At 36.6% G+C, this 18,395-nt stretch overlaps 1 pseudogene; it reads left to right on the forward strand.

The window, feature by feature from the left end:
* The first annotated feature begins 998 nt into the window (after positions 1 to 998).
* Positions 999 to 1,575, forward strand: LOC150063313 (large ribosomal subunit protein eL29-like; annotated as a pseudogene).
* Positions 1,576 to 18,395: the final 16,820 nt, after the last annotated feature.

Genomic DNA, 18,395 nt, shown 5'->3' on the forward strand with positions numbered 1-18,395 from the left:
AATAATAATAATAATAATAAACATAGCTCAAAGTCAGCACAGGCAGAAAAGTTCCTGAGATCCCCAATCCGACCCAGCCCATAGCTCAGTTAGGTGGCACATGATCCAACCTACGTAGGAGTCTGAATTTAGGAAGATCAAGGTTCCAGGCTAACTCTGGAATAAACATCTGTGAAACTGTTTCAAGTAGAAGATATACATATTAGGTGAACCTGCAATTCTAGCAATGGTAGGAATCCTAAAGTATGTGAATTGTAACTCAATGATTCAACCAGGTGGGAAGAGAGATCTTATTTTGAAAAAAAAAAAAAAAACAGCTAAAAAAGTGGAAATGGGACCATAGCCATAGCAATAAAGCACCCATCCAGCATGCATGAGGCCCTGAGTTCAAACTCTTCTACCACCAAAACTAAACAACAACAATGAACAAAGAACAAATGCTTTTAGAATTTCTGTTTGCATTTCTACTATTTTAGTAGAGAGTTTAGGGCTCTCAATTTTAATTACATAAAAATATTTGGAGACCCTCCCCCCCAAAAAAAAACCCAACAGGTTGAGAAGTGCTGTTCCAAATGGTTTTGCAAAGTTGTTTGAAACACCCTCAGCCTTTCAGTGTCCACAGGACAAAGGAGGATATTCAAACCCCTAAGGCTGCACCAACAGAACCATGACATGAAATGAATGATGGGGTATTTACGCCAATCATTCTAGATAGGTGTATTCTCTAGTGGCAGATAAGTGAAACACTAGCTCATTCTCTCTTGGTTTTCAGATCAAACACAAGTTCTTTCCATAACTCCTTTGTAATTGTCAGACATAGAGTCACTTACAGGAAAACCTGAGAATAACCTACATCTCTGCCACAGCCTCACCGCAGAGTCACACGAAGTCCTTCATTTCTGAATGTTTTTTTTTTTCTTTCCATTTCTGTAGACAGAAATTTAATTCAAGCCTTCCGGTTCCAGGCACATCGGCTCCTGAGGGTTCGCGGTTCAGACATGGCCAAGTTCAAGAACCACCCTATGCACAACCAGTCCAGGAAATGGTACAGAAAAGGCATCAAGAAACCCAGATCACAAAGATATGAGTCTCTGAAGGGGGTGCACCCCAAGTTCCTGAGGAACATGCGTTTTGCTAAGAAGCTCAACAAAAAAGGGCTTTAAGAAGATGCAGGCCAACAACGCCAAGGCTCTGCTCACGTAGGTCACGGCTGTCAAGACCCTGGTGAAGCCCAGAGTAGTGAGCAACAAATGCAAGCTCCCGGAGCAGGCCACACACAAGCTCCAGCGCACCTACATCGCCCACCCCAAGCTGGGCAAGCGCATCCATGCCTATATCGCCCAGGGCAGCAGGCTCACTGGGCCCAAGGCTAGGGTCCAGGCCCTGGCTAAGGCTAAGGCCAGGGCCAAAGCCAAGGCCAAGGCGCAGGCCAAGGCCCAGGCTCCAGCTGCCACTCCAGCTCAGGCCCAGGCCGCAGCACCTAAGAGTGCTCAGGCCCCAGCTTCTAAGGGTTCTCAGGCTGCATTCCTGAAGGGTGCCAAGGGCCCTGCCCTTGCAATGAAGGCCTCACAATGAAGACCTCTCTCTGCCGCTGAGGAAGGGACTGCTGTGGCTCCCTGGCCGCCATCTTCAGGGGGCCAGTGACCAGTGTCATTTCTACCAATATACCCGAAGCAGGATCTGGAAAAAAAAAAAAAAAAAGAAAAAGAAGACATTAATTTAAGCATTCTCATCTTCTCTGGAACAATATTCTCAATTATTCTTCCTAATTTTTCTTTCTCTAACAGTGAAGTTTGCAAATTACAAATGAATGGACTTGTTTGTTTTTAAGGGTCAAGTTGCCATCATTAGCTCTGTGCTGAAAACATTCAGTACATTCAATAACTAGAAATCATCATGTAAAATCTATGAGGACAAATAAACCTCACTTGTTTAATGATATATAGTTCATATCAACTATTATGAGAGCCCAGCATTTTGCTGTAGTAATTAAGTTCCAGAATAAAAAGGAGTGTAAAATCTCTGCTCTATGTTGTTTCTTATATTTATTTTTTCTTGAGTCATATTTATATGCATATATTTATTTTACAAGCAACATTTGATTTTAGAAGAATGTATAGGTTTCTTTGCTATGTATTGATATTAAATCTATTTATATCTTTATTATTTAGTATATATCAGGATATATAACTTGCACTATACTGAGATAACTCACAAAGAGGAAGAATTATGCTCCACCATTATGTTATTAAAATACTATTACCTATTACACTGATGAGCTAACATTTGTGCAATCAATAAAGTAATTGCATTTTTTTTGCCAGTCCTTGGCTTGAGCTAAGGGCCTGAGCACTGTCCTTGGACTTTATCAAGGCTAGAGCTCTACCACTTGAGCCTCAGCACCACTTCTGGCTTTTTTTTTCTATGTATGTGGTACCAAGGAATCAAACCCGGGTCTTCGTGCATGCTAGGCAAGCACTCAACCACTAGGCCAAACTCCTGGCCAAGTAATTGCATTTTATAGAGAATATATGTCCATTAGTATTTGAAAACAATGTAATCATCCTTAGTGAAAATGGTATATGAAGAAAAGATTCAAAAATGAAGTGTGATAAATAGTTATTTTTGTTTTTCCTTTGGTGAGGTTTTTGTTTTCTTTCTTGTTTCTTTGGTCAATAGTGGGGTTTGGATGCAAGGTGCTGTGCTTGCTTGGTGTTTGCTGTGCTTGCTCTATTGGTTTAGCTATGCCATCACTCCAGCATTTTTATGGCTATTTTGAGAGATGGAGTTTCAAGAATTTACTGCCTGGGTTAGCCTCAAAGTACAAATCTCCATTTTAATTTCCTAGGTAGCTAGGATTACAGAAATGATGGAATCTAACTAGAAATAGTTTTAAACAAGTCAAGTCTAACTTTTTAAAAAAATAATAAAGACTGTAGAGTAAATATTATTAATAAGACATTACAGGTTTTATTGGCTTTATTCTGAATTATCATTTTTGCCTTTTGATACACACTTAATCTAGCATGGCAGAGCTGATTAATACTTTCATGCTTTCAAAGACATAAAACTTAATAATGACAGTTAACAACTTAATTTTACATTAGATGTGCCTTTCAGTACAATGCTCATGCTTCAAAAATTTATATTTCATTTTACTTTTGCATAGCACAATTATCTGAATATTGCCTGCTGAAAAATCTATCCGCTTCCTCAGCAAACTTAGTTTCAATTTATGATGCATAAGAGAAAAGAAATCAAGAAGAACTGGACCAGAAAAAGTGGAATCTGATTTAGGATTTTAAAAGGACATTTGGAAGCTGGGCACTAGTGTCTTTCACACCTGTATTCTTTGTTACTCAGGAAGATGAGATGTGAAGATCATGGTTGAAAGCAAGACCGCATAAGAGAATCTATAAAACTTAACTGCTATAGAGCTAGAAGTGGAATTGTTGGTCCAGTGATAGAGCTCTACCTTTGAACAAAATGCTCACAGACAGCACTCAGGCTTTAAGTTCGTGCCCCAGCACCTGCACCAAAAAAAGGCTACTATTCATCTATTCATTTTCATGCCCAGGTTTGTTCTTCAGCCTTTTCCATTTTGCTCTCTCCTCAGAAGGCTGCCAGAGGCTGTCCCATAGAAATGATATTTGAAGATGGTAGAAGATGTGATGAAGAAGGAAAAAAATCCCTAGAATTTTCTGTAAGAGAGAAAGAAGTGGGATAGGAATACATGAGCTCAATATCATTCTGATCAGTGTGGTAGCTTCAGTGCACAGAATTAAAATTTAAAACAAAGAGTTCATGTAAATTAGTAAAGGCACAGTTCATTTTTGGAAACTTTTCTATGATGACCTTCAATCTTTTGTTTCTTTTCTTCTTTATTTTTTTCCATATTGAATTTATTTGGCTGAAATCAATCTCTATCTGGCATGTGTGGTGACTCTGAAATTCAACAATTGACTGCTACTGTACATTCTACTAATGAGCCAGAAAAATTTCTCTCTCTTGTCATTTTTACACAGCTGACTTCATTCACACTGCATAAATGAACACCTTAAAACAAATCAGTGTCAGCATTTATTAATACTTAGCAGTTTTCAGATTACAACTATCATAACCAGAAATGTATTCACTGGTGAAATGTGAACATCTAAAAAATGATGAAATACTAATAATTGTATTTCAATTGGAGGTAACCTAGCAAAGGGGGGAGATGACAGGGTGAAGCAACAGTCCTACATCTGAACACATTATCTTTTACCTTTGAGGTTATATGAACTTGATGAGATACTGAGCCTGAAATTTTCTGTCTATATAAAAGAATTCCTTTCCCACTAATATCAGGCCATTGAATACAATTTTTAACAATTTCATTTTTAGTATAGTAGGAAGTAAATATTTTGGCGACACGAGGAAGTAAGACATTAAACATCCACATACTTGGAAACTTCAATGGGTAGGAAAGAGAGGGATGTGTAAATTGGTAAAACCTCATTATAGATAAAGGACAGATATCTCCAGCTTCTGAGTTAGTTTTATGCAAATTATCTGGCTGTTATTATCTTCAAGTCAAAGTATCTTGGACACTGACTGGAACTTCCTAAGTTCCTCTTCTACTGGCCTTATGCTAGATTTTTGAGGAACATCAGCTGCCCCAACCTTGACAAACTTGCATTCACTCAAGTACTGCATACTTAGAGATACCTCATACTGGAATATCTTCCATTTAGCATCTACTGTGACTGATTAGCATCCAGTTCTGCATAACATTTGAACCACTGACAAACCTATAAACTATCAACTCAGAATCAGCTTTTCAGAGAAATAAGGGATTAATTGTACCAACAAGGGCCTAATCCGTCCAGGTTCTTTAGTGAGGCTCAATAAAATGAGCATAAGATAAGTTAATAGGAGAAGTGTATATCATTGCTTATGTATTTATGCTTGAGTTTCCTCCTCAGAATGTGAGAATGGATAAAGAACAGACATTTTAGCTTATTAACATACTAAACTATGGAACTGCATAAGAGTTAGGACATTGTGGGTAGTGGAAACAACTTTGGGGATAAAGAAACTAGAAAACAGATAGTTATGAAGATCATTGTCTTAGATTTTCAGTATTCAGGAATAGCTCTATTCCTGAGACAAATGTCTTTACTAATAAATGTTTCAGACATCAATTTCCTTTATAAAGAGTCACTCTTCAGAAGCACTCCAGTGTCTGCATTATCTCAAAATAATCTGCTCAAAATATGTCAAAGAATAATAAAGTGACACATACAGGATTCCCCAGACTCATGTCTTGTAGCAGTGTGTTCAGTGTCCTCATATACCTGTTCTGTCAATTTTGCTACTGTTTGCTTGGTTTGGCTATTTCCTTTAAGTCTTTTCCTCTTTGTATAAAATTGTTTAAGCAACTCATATATTTTCTATTTTGTTTCTCATCAGGTGTCTATTACTACAAAGCATTACAAGATGCTGAATAGAAACTAAGTGATGAGGACCTCATCCTATATTCTTGTCTGGCCTTCATGACTGTTGCTTAGCAGCTCATGAAGCATGGGTAACATTCTACCCTCTACCATAAGAGATAAAATCAGAATACCATTTAAAATACAATTTGATATTTGTAAATGATGTCTTATTAATTTTGAGATAAATAACAAGTTAAAATGCATTATCTAGTCTTTTCTTCCCATACCTAACCCAAATTAAATCTATCTATATTATATGTATAATTATATATACAATATATACAACTATCTCTATACAATTTAGTATAATTACAAGTATGCATATACAATAAATTTTACATATAAATTTGATATATCATATAAATGAATTATTATTAATTATATACATGGAAATTTTTACAAGGTATATATATGTTTTAATTTTTCATATTTTATTTCTTCTCATTTTCAGTCAGCTAAAGAGACATTATCATCACTCCTACTAAGACATCTCATAGCTCACCTTGGATTATCTCTAATCTACACTCTAAAATTTTTATTCGAAATATTTCATATGATTGGAATGATAAGATTGGTTCTCTTGTGTGTGATTCTTAACTCGGAGGTAGCTGGAATTCTTTGTTTTTCTAGAATGGTATCTTTTTTTCTTGATGCTATGAGCCCCATCAGCCTCTTTGACTCATATTGTCAAGTCAATATGAGCTATGTGGTTTTTATGCCTAACATTTTATAGTATGTGAAATATTACATACTAAAAATATCATTATGCAAACCTGTATACATAAATTTTTTCTGCAGCCTATCAGAAAATATTGTTATATTATTCTATTTATTATGAAGGAATTTAATTGAGAGGAAAAAAGTTTCTTACTTATAATATTAATAGCATAGCACATTCCACTTAATTTGCAATTTTTACTGGAAGCTGAAACATGCCAATTGAGCAATTGTCTTAATTAATAGTTCTTTAGTGGACCACAGTACATTGCATAAAGAATTAAGCCTGACCACTGTATAATTTTCTTGCGTTCCAATGCAAGTATTTCAAATCATACTGTAGCTACATTAAAATAATTACCAAGTTGTGCACTTATACACACATACACATGCCTATATAATTCTAACAATTAATTCAGTACAATTATAAAGTAATTTTCTTAGAGAGAAACAACACAATTTCTCCTTTCTCTTTTGGAAATTTTTTGAAAACTTTATTCTATCAACAGAGTGATCTTGAGAAAATGCAAAGCAACCTCTTTTTAATGAAATCACTGCCTGTTTTGCTAAAAATTTTGACTGCAAATCAGAAACTAAAATAATACTTGGTATTATGAATATACAATTCTCTTTTTTTCTCATAAAGGATGTTAATACTATAGGAGTCAGGTAATAAGCAGATAAAACTCCAAGTACTTCAAATGCAATATGGATATTCAAATTTGTTCTCATTCTCTTTAATTGTGAATCTCTCCATTATAAAATAAAAAGTGGGGGAGCACAAAATACCTCCATGAGTGCGTGGTCATAATTGATTTTGTAGCAAAGTAGAAGAGCACACAGTGTTGCTTCAAGTGTGGCAAAATTCTGAACTTGTTCATCATACTCTTACTAATCATCATATTATCTAATGTTATAATGGTTACTCTGTTCCAGGAAATTTGTGAGTCTCTTTCCATCATCTTGTTTAATCAAATAACACTTTGAGAAGACAAGCCATTTGTAATCAACGATTATCCAAATAATCCTTTGAGAATACAAGCCATTCATAATCAGTTTATTGTCTTTAAGTAGTGGTACAAAGAAATTTCAGTTCAGCATATCAACTAAGTAATGTATCTTTCTTGATCATTATCACCTCTTCCATAATTCTTCCCATTCTCTCCTAACCCAACCCATACCTTCAAGCCACCTAGTTTATTTTTGCAGGGGGAGGTTGCTGCGGGGGGGGGGGGGGGGGCGGGCAGTTATGAAGCTTGAACTCTGGGCCAGAGCTCAGCTCGTCAGCTCAAGACTAACACTCTACACATTGAGGCACAGCTCCACTTCCGGTTTTCTGATGGTTAATCGGGGATAAGAGTTTCATGGTGATATTCACAAGACAATATGTTGGAAATGAATTTTACAACTTGGGAGGAGTGGAGAGAGAGAAAGCGAGAGAAAAACATGGGAAGGGGTAACAATGTTCAAGAAGTAATGTACTTACTACCTTACAAATGTAACTGTAACTCTTCTATACCTATCACCCAGACAATAAAATAAAATTAGAGTCTTACAGATTTTCCTGCTCCAGCTGGATTTGAACTGCAATCCTTAGATCTCAGCCTCCTGAGTTGCTAGCATTACAGGCCAGGCTTGAGCCACCACCACCTGGACCTTCCATTTTCACATATGTCCACTGAATATTTTGATTGCATTCTACCTTTCTTTCTATGTCCACATATCTCCTCCTCTTCTCCTTAACTTCCTAGCCTCCTGGATATGTCGTGTTTCAGGATATGTCGTGTTTCAGCTCCCTGTGAGTTAATTTTTCAAAGAAGTTATCCCATAACATACTTCCCCCTACATATACCATACTTTAGACAATATGTTCATGTACAAATATGACCATGTAATATAATTTTATTCACTGTTTAAAATTTAGACCTACACTCATATATATATGAAATAAAATATGCATCCTTTGTCTGTCTGAGCCTGACTTACTTAACTTAGTTTGTTCTAGGTCAATTCACTTCCCTGGAATGAAAGGTGAATAAACTAAGCCTCAGATGCATTAAGTGACTTTTCTGAAATCACAGGTACAATTTCTAGGAAGTCGTTTACTTCTAGGACAGATGACTTCTTCCAGATACCAGTACGGAAATGCCAATGGTTATCAAAATGATGGTGCCTGTGGTTATTAAATTTTCTGCCATAACTTCTTCATTTCAAATATGGTATATTTTTTATTATAAAAATCTTTATATATAAAGGACACTTCAAATCCATATCTTTTATTCTCTTAAGTACAGAAGTAAGCTAAACAGATTAAATTTCTTTTCTTAAATTTAACCTTGATAATTTCAATTTGATTAAAAACATGCTTAGTAATTAATACATTTTTGAATATGCAATAACCTTCACCCTCCTATATATGCATATATATACTTTCTAACACCTTTAATTATTTCATATATAATATTGCCTTTTAAAGTATTAGTTATATGATATTTTTCAGGAAATACATGACATAAGCTTTCAATGACTAAAGGCTGTCCCACTTCCAAACAACATAAATGAATGGGCTTAAATGCTGTGTTTTTAACTCTTCTACAAATTTGTCCTGTGAGTGAATGCCAGCCTTCTAGTCAATTTTATCTTCCTTATCACAGTAATGACTTTAACATACTGAAAGCAGTGATCTAAGAAGTCCTTGGAGAGATGACAACAAGAGTGAGAAAAGCAAGCTAGGGTTTCAGTAATTGTTGAGAGAGAGAAGAGACCATAAAGAATGTGTTCCTCTAAAATATATCATGCATCACTCTGGAGAAAAAGCACCTACTGGTCTCTGTTACAAAACAATATTGTGCACAAATGGAAGAAGACTTAGAAAAAACTCCTGGATTTTCTCAAGGAGGCAAGAGACATACCTTCATCAGGGCTGATTTCTTGGAATCAGGTGAAACATGACTCTTGTATATTGGCTGAAAATGACTCCCAGCGGTTGTTCACTTCTTCACAGAAAGCCAGGACCATTAAACCAGTCAGCTGGTGCTAAACTCAAATTCTTACAATCCAATCTCTGTAAACACAGCCCATAGAAACATATGTTGCCCATGTAGACTCCGTCTACTTTACATTCCCTATGAAACCTCACCCAGCATCTGCCAACTACAGATAAGAGAACAGTGCAGCTGTGAACAAAACTCAAACAGCTATTATCCTTTGGAATTCTCAGACTAGAGTTGCCTCTCCTTGCTGCTAAGTGACATCCCCTAGTCACACAAGTGGCTTATCAGTCTTCCTTTTGACCAATGGGAGTATGGACACAATTCCTTTTTCATTTAGTGCCCTGGATTCTCTCTGTGAGATCTCTTGCTAGGAAGAACTTCTGCTCTCTAATCATCCCACTACCCAAGTCAAGTTATATGTTGTTGCCTTTACAGGTACTGTTTTGGACCAACTGTAAGATCCACAAAGTTAACCAGAGATGATTCCTAGAATCAAAAGTGTTTTCATGATCTACTGTGGAAAGAAAGGAAGGAGAGGAGGAAGGGAGGAAGAAAGAGGGAAGTGAGGGAGGGAAATAGGAAGAAAGAAAGAAGACAGGGAGAGAGGGAAGGAGGGAGGAATTTGAGAACAGATACACATACTTTCTCCAGTATATTATACACACATTCTCTCATAAAACTCAGCACACATATACAAACACACATCAGATTCTATTAATAGGATTTTTATTTTCTACCTATTCCCTATATGCCATTCAACCTCTTCAGCAAATAAGCACTAAACAAAGATTTTAATATATTAGTTTGAAGAAATATCACAGTATTAGAAACACTACTCCTCAGAGAAGACAACACAGTAAATCTGTGAAAGTGAAGTCCATGGGTACTTGAGATGGACAGATAGGAGATCATAGAGATGGAACAATCTGTTAGCCACCCAAAACCTTGAGTCAGGACAGCCTTATCTGCTTTTATTTATTGTTGTTCAGTGGCTAAATTCAGGAAGAGTGTTTTGTTTTATGTTAGCCTCCCTATGGATTATCCTAACACACATACTGTTAATGAGTTTCTTTAATCTGTTATTGATTGTGTCAATTGCAGCAGGTAAGTTTTTGACACTGGTGGAAATTTCACAGTGTATACCTTTAATTTGTTTATGTAGATGAGTCATCTGCTATTTGTTATTGGTGACAAGAAATGAGGACAGGGAGATTATTTTCCCAACTGGAATAAAGGCTTTCTCTCTAGACACATTTAAGCAAATATTTTAAAATTTATCTTAAGATGTGGAATGTATTTATTTTTAATTAAACACTTTATGTTAAAGAGAGAAGGAATGGTTTTATTTAAATGAAGCATTTGTATACCTATGAAAGGAAGTAATGTGATAGAAGATATGAGAACTTCTTAGAAAAGTCTGGCAGGAAATTAAAGGCTTCATCTAAGCTCATTTATCATGTATTCACCTTTAGCTCATGACACATTCTCAGTAAATGGTGACATTTGCAAACTAATTTAATTGCACATTCTTTATTTAGGTTTATTACCATAGGACATATTTTTAAGTAACTATAAAATCATATTGGTCATTAATTTTAGTTACTTTTATTATCCAACACACACACACACACACACACATATGGTGTCAAATGACAGAAAACTACTTCTAAAATTAAAGGAAAAATTAAACATTTAAATATGTCTGAAAACAAAATGGCTACTTGAAGACACAGGAACAGAATCCTACAGTCTAGTAGAAAGGAAGAAATACATCTAGGCTTTTCACACCCGTAACTGAAAGGCTCAGATTTCTTCCTGAATCACTCCAGACAGAACTTCGTGGTTCTGAATGTGATGTAGTACCTTGATAAGGAGTTGCATTGAGGCTAGCAAGGACATGCTCCTTCAGATGTATGAGAAAGAACTCAAAACTTTAAATAGGTAACAAGATGGTGGGTGGAAATTCTCTACAGCTCATGTGGAATAAAAGAAGACCAGAAACTCCACAAGCAGAAGGCTAATTCTGAAAGTAAATAAAATAGTGAAATTTTAGGATATTTTCCTCTAACATTTTTAACTTAAAAGCAGGCCAAATTGAGAAACTTAACCACTGCCCCATACATAAAAACACTGAAGAGTGCTTCTGTCTGGTAGTGCTTCTCTCTTACCAACTGCTACAAGGCTGTGAATCTCAACAGTTAGTTGTGCTGGTGATTTTGACACCAAAAGCTCAAGAGAAAACCATATCTGTGAATAAAGGAAAGACGTAAAAGGGAGTTAAAATGACATTTCTGCTTTTTCTTCCTCTAACTTTTGTTTAAACCCTTAATCAACAATAAGCCAAGAAGTGTACATATGCAGCAATCTGATAGTTTATACAAAACTCTAAGAAGTAATTTGATTCACCTGAGAAACTAGGAAAAGGGACCTCTGAGATGATATAAGCAAAATTAATATGCTAGAGGGCAGAGATATAAAACAGGTGACATTCCCTAACTCTGTGTGAACCTATACACACCCAGAATCAATTCCCAACAATGCACAGGCATGAAAATCATCAAAGAAGCATGCAGTAGGCTTTTCCAAACTGAACCCACACCTTCACCTATACCACAGAACACCTGGAGACAGTACGTGAGCCAGAACCAAAGACCTACGTGAAGATTTTGAAACCTCACTGATGCTTCTGTTTAAATAAGGTGAAACAGAACGCAACTGACAATGAAAAGAACTTCATCAACTGCTACAACAGGAAGAAAAGGTGACTGAGTCCTTTCATCCTAGCTAGGTAGGGAATGGAAATAGGAGGACATTGGATGGCCCAGGAAAATAGTGAGAAAAAAATGTTTGAGAAATAACTTGAGCAAAAGGAGCTGAAAATGTAGCTCAAGTGGTAGGGAACCTGCCTAACAAGTGCAAGGGCCCAAGTCCAATCACCCACAAAACAAAGTCCAGCAATAAAACTTATTAAAAGCTAGTGAGGATATTTAGGAAATATATATATATATATATTTCCAAGTTACATTTGTTTTATTTAAATTCCAATTCTGATAATAAGCTGCAAATTTACCCAGGCCCATTCAATTATAATACACAGAATACCAGAGGAATTAAAGCAAGCATTGATATTTTAATTTCTTTTTCTTTATCTTTTTCTTTCTTTTTCTCTTTTTGATGCTAGAATGCTAAAAGCACTCTCCCCAACTAAGGTATAACCCCAACCACCTAGAAATAACTTTTTTTGATATTTTTTATTGTAATTAATAAAAGGATTACATGATATTTGCCAGATAGAAGGTGCATTAATTCACATACATTGATACCCTTCCACCTGTCTTGGTCCCATTTCCCTCCCCCTAACCCCCCCATCTTGTTTTCCCCCCTTCCCTACCCAATTTGAAATAACCAAATACAAATATATCCGATAAATCAGGTAGCAAAGTGAGATACTGTAACAATATGATATAACCAAGGGACAGCAAAAAAGATAAGAGATAACATAGTATACACTGGAAACATGTATCCATACAAAGCATGGGAAGGAGGATAACTGGCTATAACAAGTTAGTGCAAGAGATGTTTCAGTAGATGTGGTTGTTGATCATGTGAATATTTGTGACATTCAAAGGATTAAACATCCAACTGTGAATCTGAAAATTTGAAAATTTGTTAATATGATTCCATTATATTACAAACAAAAATGAACTGGTGTTTAAATAGTAGTAATAATTATCAAGCCACAGTGAAAGTTTGAGACCAATTTAATTTGCCTGCCAGTAAGAGACTCTATTTTCCTAGCTGATACAGTGAAGTTGGTATCATAAAGGACCTCTCAGCTAGTAAGGTCATCATGCTCTTGAGCCTTACTTAGCTTTACATCTAGGACATTTGGATGGTGTCACATAGCTTTCCTTTGAGTACTGACCTATGTCAATTGAAGTGATTTGGCTTCTCTCAATTAAAGTTTCTGGATTATAAGGCCAGATTTACATTTTCTTTTACATATTTCACTTGTAATAATGAACAAATAAAGTTTTCAATGTGTCAGCTTTTACCTCCAGGTCTTTGATCCATTTGAAGTTAATTCTAGTGCAGGGTGACAAAGAAGGATCCAACTTTAGTTTTCTGCAGGTGCTTAACCAGTTCTGCGAGCACAACTTGTTGAAGAGGCTGTCTTTCTTCCATTCTATTTTTTTGGCTCCCTTGTCAAACATTAGGTGGCCATAGGTCTGTGGTTTAATATCTGGGTCTTCAGTTCTATTCCATTGGTTTTCAGGCCTGTTCTTGTGCCAGTACGAAGCTGTTTTGATAATTATAGCTCTGTAATAGAGTCTAAAGTTTGGTATTGAAATTCCTCTTGTGCTGTTCTTTCTGCTAAGAAGTGTTTTTGCTAGACGGGGTCTTTTATTATTCCATATGAAATTTTGGATTGCCTCTTCTATTTCTTTAAAAAATGCCATTGGGATGTTGATGGGTATTGCGATGAATTTGTAGATAGCCCTTGGCAAGATTGTCATTTTCACAATGTTGATTCCTTTTTTTTTCTTTTTTTTTGCCAGTCCTGGGCTTGAGCTCAGGGTTTGAGCACTGTCCTTGGACTTTCTCAAGGCTAGCACTCTACCACTTGAGCCTCAGCACCACTTCCAGCTTTTTGCTATGTATGTGGGTTACCGAGGAATCGAACCCGGGTCTTCATGCATGCTAGGCAAGCACTCTACCACTAGGCCAAACTCCCAGCCCCTGTTGATTCTTCCAATCCAGGAGCATGGGAGATTTTTCCATTCCCTTAGTTCTGCTTTAATTTCCTTTTTTAGTGTTTTAAAGTTTTCATCAAAACAGTCCTTTACATTCTTAGTTAAGGTAATTCCTAGGTACTTTATTTTCTTTGAGGCTATTGCAAAAGGAGTTGCTTTCCTGATTATTACCTCATTCCTCTCACTGTTGGCGTAGAGGAAGGTAGTTGATTTTTGAGGGTTAATTTTACAGCCTGCTACCCTTCCAAAGTTTTGAATCAGCTCAAGGAGCTTGGGAGTAGAGTCTATAGGATTCTTTAAATACAGAATCTTGCAAAGAGGGATAGTTTTGCTTCCTCTTTCCCTATTTGGATCCCCTTTATGCTTGCTTCTTGCCTTATTGCACTGGCTAGGAATTCTAATACTATGCTAAACAGGAGTGGAGAGAGTGGGCATCCTTGTCTTGTTCCTGATTTTAGAGGGAATAGCTTTAGCTTTTCATCATTAAGTATAATAGGAGATACACTAGGACTCCTTGGCACAGGTCAAAACTTTCTTAATAAGGACCAAGAATCACAGCAAATAAGAGAAAGGCTGGATAAGTGGGACTGCATTAAACTGCAGAGCTTTTGTATGGCAAAGGACATAACTAGTAAATTAATTGGGAAGCCTACAGAGTGGGAGAAGATCTTCACTAATCAAACAACGGACAAAGGCCTTATATCTAAAATATACCAACAGCTCCAAAAATTGAATCACTTCAAAACTAATCCCCAAAGTAACAACCATCCCATTAAAAAATGGGCCAAAGACTTAAAGAGAGTCTTCTCTGAAGAAGAAACAAAAATGGCCTATAGACACATGAAGACATGCTCAACATCTCTGGTCATAAAAGAAATGCAAATCAAAACAACTCTAAGATTCCACCTCACTCCAGTTAGAATGGCCAGGATCAGGAAAACGAATAATAACAGATGCTGGAGGGGATGTGTCCAGGAGGGATCACTACTACACTGTTGGTAGGAGTGCAAACTCATTCAACCACTATGGAAAGCAATATGGCAGTGCCTCAAAAAGCTAAACATAGAACTCCCCTATGACCCTGCAATTCCACTACTTGGCATTTACCCAATCATCCAGAAACTAGGGCATACAAAATCCACTAGCACAACAATGTTCATTGCAGCATTATTCACCATAGCAAAAACATGGAACCAACCTAGATGTCCCTCAGTTGATGAGTGGATCAACAAGTTGTGGTATTTGTACACAATGGAATTCTATGCTGCTGTCAGAAAAAAAATGACATTGCCCCATTTGATAGGAAATGGAAAGTCTTAGAAAAAATCATATTAAGTGAAGTAAGCCAGACTCAAGGGAACTTAGGCTCAATGGTGTCCCTCATTTGTCATAATCAGTAGAAACCTTGGGCTCTACTAGCAGAGATCTGCAATAGAGCAAAACCTTGATACATAAGGCCATATAGTATGAAGCTAATTGAAAAGACCTCCAGGATATTGAAACAAAAGCCATACAATGAATGATTGTTGTCCTTAATGTACTATGTTATCTCTCATCTCTTTTGCTGTCCCTTGGTTATTTCATATTGTTACAGTATCTCACTTTGTTATCTGATATATTAGATATATTTGTGTTTGGTTATTTGAAATTGGATAGGGAAGGGGGGAAAATAAGATGAGGGGTGGGGGTGGGGGGTGGAGGGTAATGGGACCAAGACATGTGAAAGGGTATCAATATATGTGAATTAATGCAACTTCTATCTGGCAAATATCATGTAACCCTTTTATTAATTACAATAAAAAAATAAAAATTAAAAAAACAAGAAAATCGGATGAAGTGCTCATGATGGAGAAGATAGCCCATTCAACAAGGATCTGCTCCCTGTTGAAAAACAAGACAGCCCTACTGACAAACTAGGATCATCTCTGAAGTTCTATCCATGTTGACAATTCATCCCAATACCGTCAATTTGTTTTACAACCATTATGAAGACCACACCGTTGGCTCTCTTAGATTGGAATGGGGTGCTCATGGAAATTTTGAGAAAGTGAGACCAAACCTTCCTGAGAAACAGTTCCCAAAGTGGTTCGCAGGGGAAAGTGAAGAATACATGTTTCACCAAGCACACATTCAGTACTTTGAGCATGGCTCTTCTACTCAATTCCCACATCAACCCAGACACCATGTCCTGGTTTACCCAGTTTATAGATGATGATATCTACCCACAGATCCAAAGAGATGTTCCCACTAATATTTTTGTTGAATATTTTTTACTTTCTTTAGATAGCTGTACAAACAGTTCATTCAAACAGTTGTTTATGAATACAGTGTCTCTTGACCAATGTCAACCCTTTTAACAGCTTCACTTGCCCCTCTCACCCCACCCCTGCCTCACTTAATGTTTAGGCTCTGTATTGCAATTTTTTTACCATTTAACAAAGCAATTTATATACACTAAATAACTAGAATAAAAAAATTAAAAATGAAAAAATGAACAAATAAATGGACTAACAAACACTAGATGTATTAGAATGGGAATTTTTCTTCATCTAGTATGTTTCTTTACTGAAATTATTAATTCCAAAAATGGATTTCATTGTGAAATGTCTCTATGGGCATGAATACACTTTGATCAAATTCTTCCCTTTTATCACTTTTTCTTATTTCCCCCAATTTTTGATGAAATTTCCTAAATTAATTCTGAAACTCAAGATAGTAGATGCCGTAGTACCCGGCTCACATTCACTCTGCTTCCAACCTCCCTCAACAGTAGCAGTAATTTTCTAGTTGCAAGAAGGTCAGGAAGCCTCATAGCTGGGAATTTCTGTAGCTCGAAGAGGTCTGCTTTGACTAAAGCCATCACTTCTTACTGAGGACCAGTGACATCCAGGGAATAGGACATGATAAAGGTTAAGGGACCTTGTTTCACATCAGACAAACTGTGAAAGGCTCTTGAGCTCTAGGCCTCAGCATGGTATCTGCTGAAGCTTTTGTAGCAATTGCATCAGAGTTGAACATTCTCACTTTACATCCTTTCTGGCTAATATATATATATATGTCCCCAGATGTCAATTTCAAAAATAGGCACTAATACACTTCCTGCATGTAAATCTCTATATTAGAGTCTGTTTCCCTGAGAATCTGGCTTCCAGAATTGATGGAAAAAAGGGTTCAAGGAAACAGACTCTGAAAGAAGTTACTGGGTCTGGATGACCCTTGTCTAGCTGTCAATGAGAAATCTATCAGTGAAGTACATGGAGCAGAGCACTGATTGTTCCTGGCAGGCTATAGTGATATGATTGTTAAAACTTCACAGGTGGGAGGAAATTCACTGGCAGGTGCGATTTTTCAGGGTGAGAAAATAATGTCAGGGATTCTAGAATTGGATGGGTCATTCAATATATTCGGGGGGAGGACAATAAAATCCTGAGGTTGATTAATCACCAATTAAACCTGAAGTGAAAACCTTTACAGCATGCAAAGGGATTTTCATATCCTATGAGTGGAAGATCAGCAATCTCAAGTTGAAGTTCAAAATTTAGCTTCCATAGGTAAAGGAGCTTAAAAGAAGGTTTAATTCTCAGTCCTGGAATATCTTCTGTGTCAAATGAGAGCTATGGTGGAGTAGTATCAGAGAATATTGTTTAGGATATCTTGTTTTATGCATTAAACATTAAATTATTAAATTTCCCCTTGTGCTTTATCTTCAAAAGTAGCATACTTCTATGTGTTAATGGCTCACTGTTTCCATGATTAAAAGTGATGGAGAATTATTTTCTTGGAAGAAATTACAATAGATCAGAACGTACTGCCCAATGTGACTGGGCCAGCAAAGTTTTCAGTTTGTTAGAACAAGCTAAGACTAACCTTAAAAGATCCATTGGCCAATAACATGTGGCAAGCTCTCAGAGAAGAATCACAACCCCTAAGGGTCAGAATTAATAACAGAGAGTGACAAACCTTATGAAAAATAACTATGAATCATAGAAATGGAAATAGAACCATGTGACACCCAGCAAAGCACTGAACCATAAGAAGTTATTTATATACCAAATTGCCCATCAAGAGCTCTTTTGTTTCATACACATCAAATCACAGTTTTGATGAAAAGAAGAGATGAGCTATGAATCAGGTCGTTGGCAGGGGTAGGATCTATGAGTGGATGAGCAAGTTGTTGACATCCCTAAGTATTCCTCTTCTCTTGAGTCAGTGCCTCTCCTTCTGCATGTCTGCAATCTTCTGATGGGGGGATTCCTATAAGCCAGGCAACGCTTCTGGTAATATAGCCTATTACTTAAAAAATAATAAATAGAGAAATCTAGCCACAAAGACCTGAGCAGATCATGGTCACCAGCATCCCCAATCTCAGAGATAAAAAATTCTCAATCACGCTAGTGAAATAGTAGAGTTTATAGAAATAATGTAATATCAGCAGTAGAGGGAAATAACAAATA

Source organism: Megascapheus bottae, chromosome 5 (assembly GCF_031878675.1).
Source record: "Megascapheus bottae isolate mThoBot1 chromosome 5, mThoBot2.hap1, whole genome shotgun sequence".
Taxonomy (NCBI): domain Eukaryota; kingdom Metazoa; phylum Chordata; class Mammalia; order Rodentia; family Geomyidae; genus Megascapheus; species Megascapheus bottae.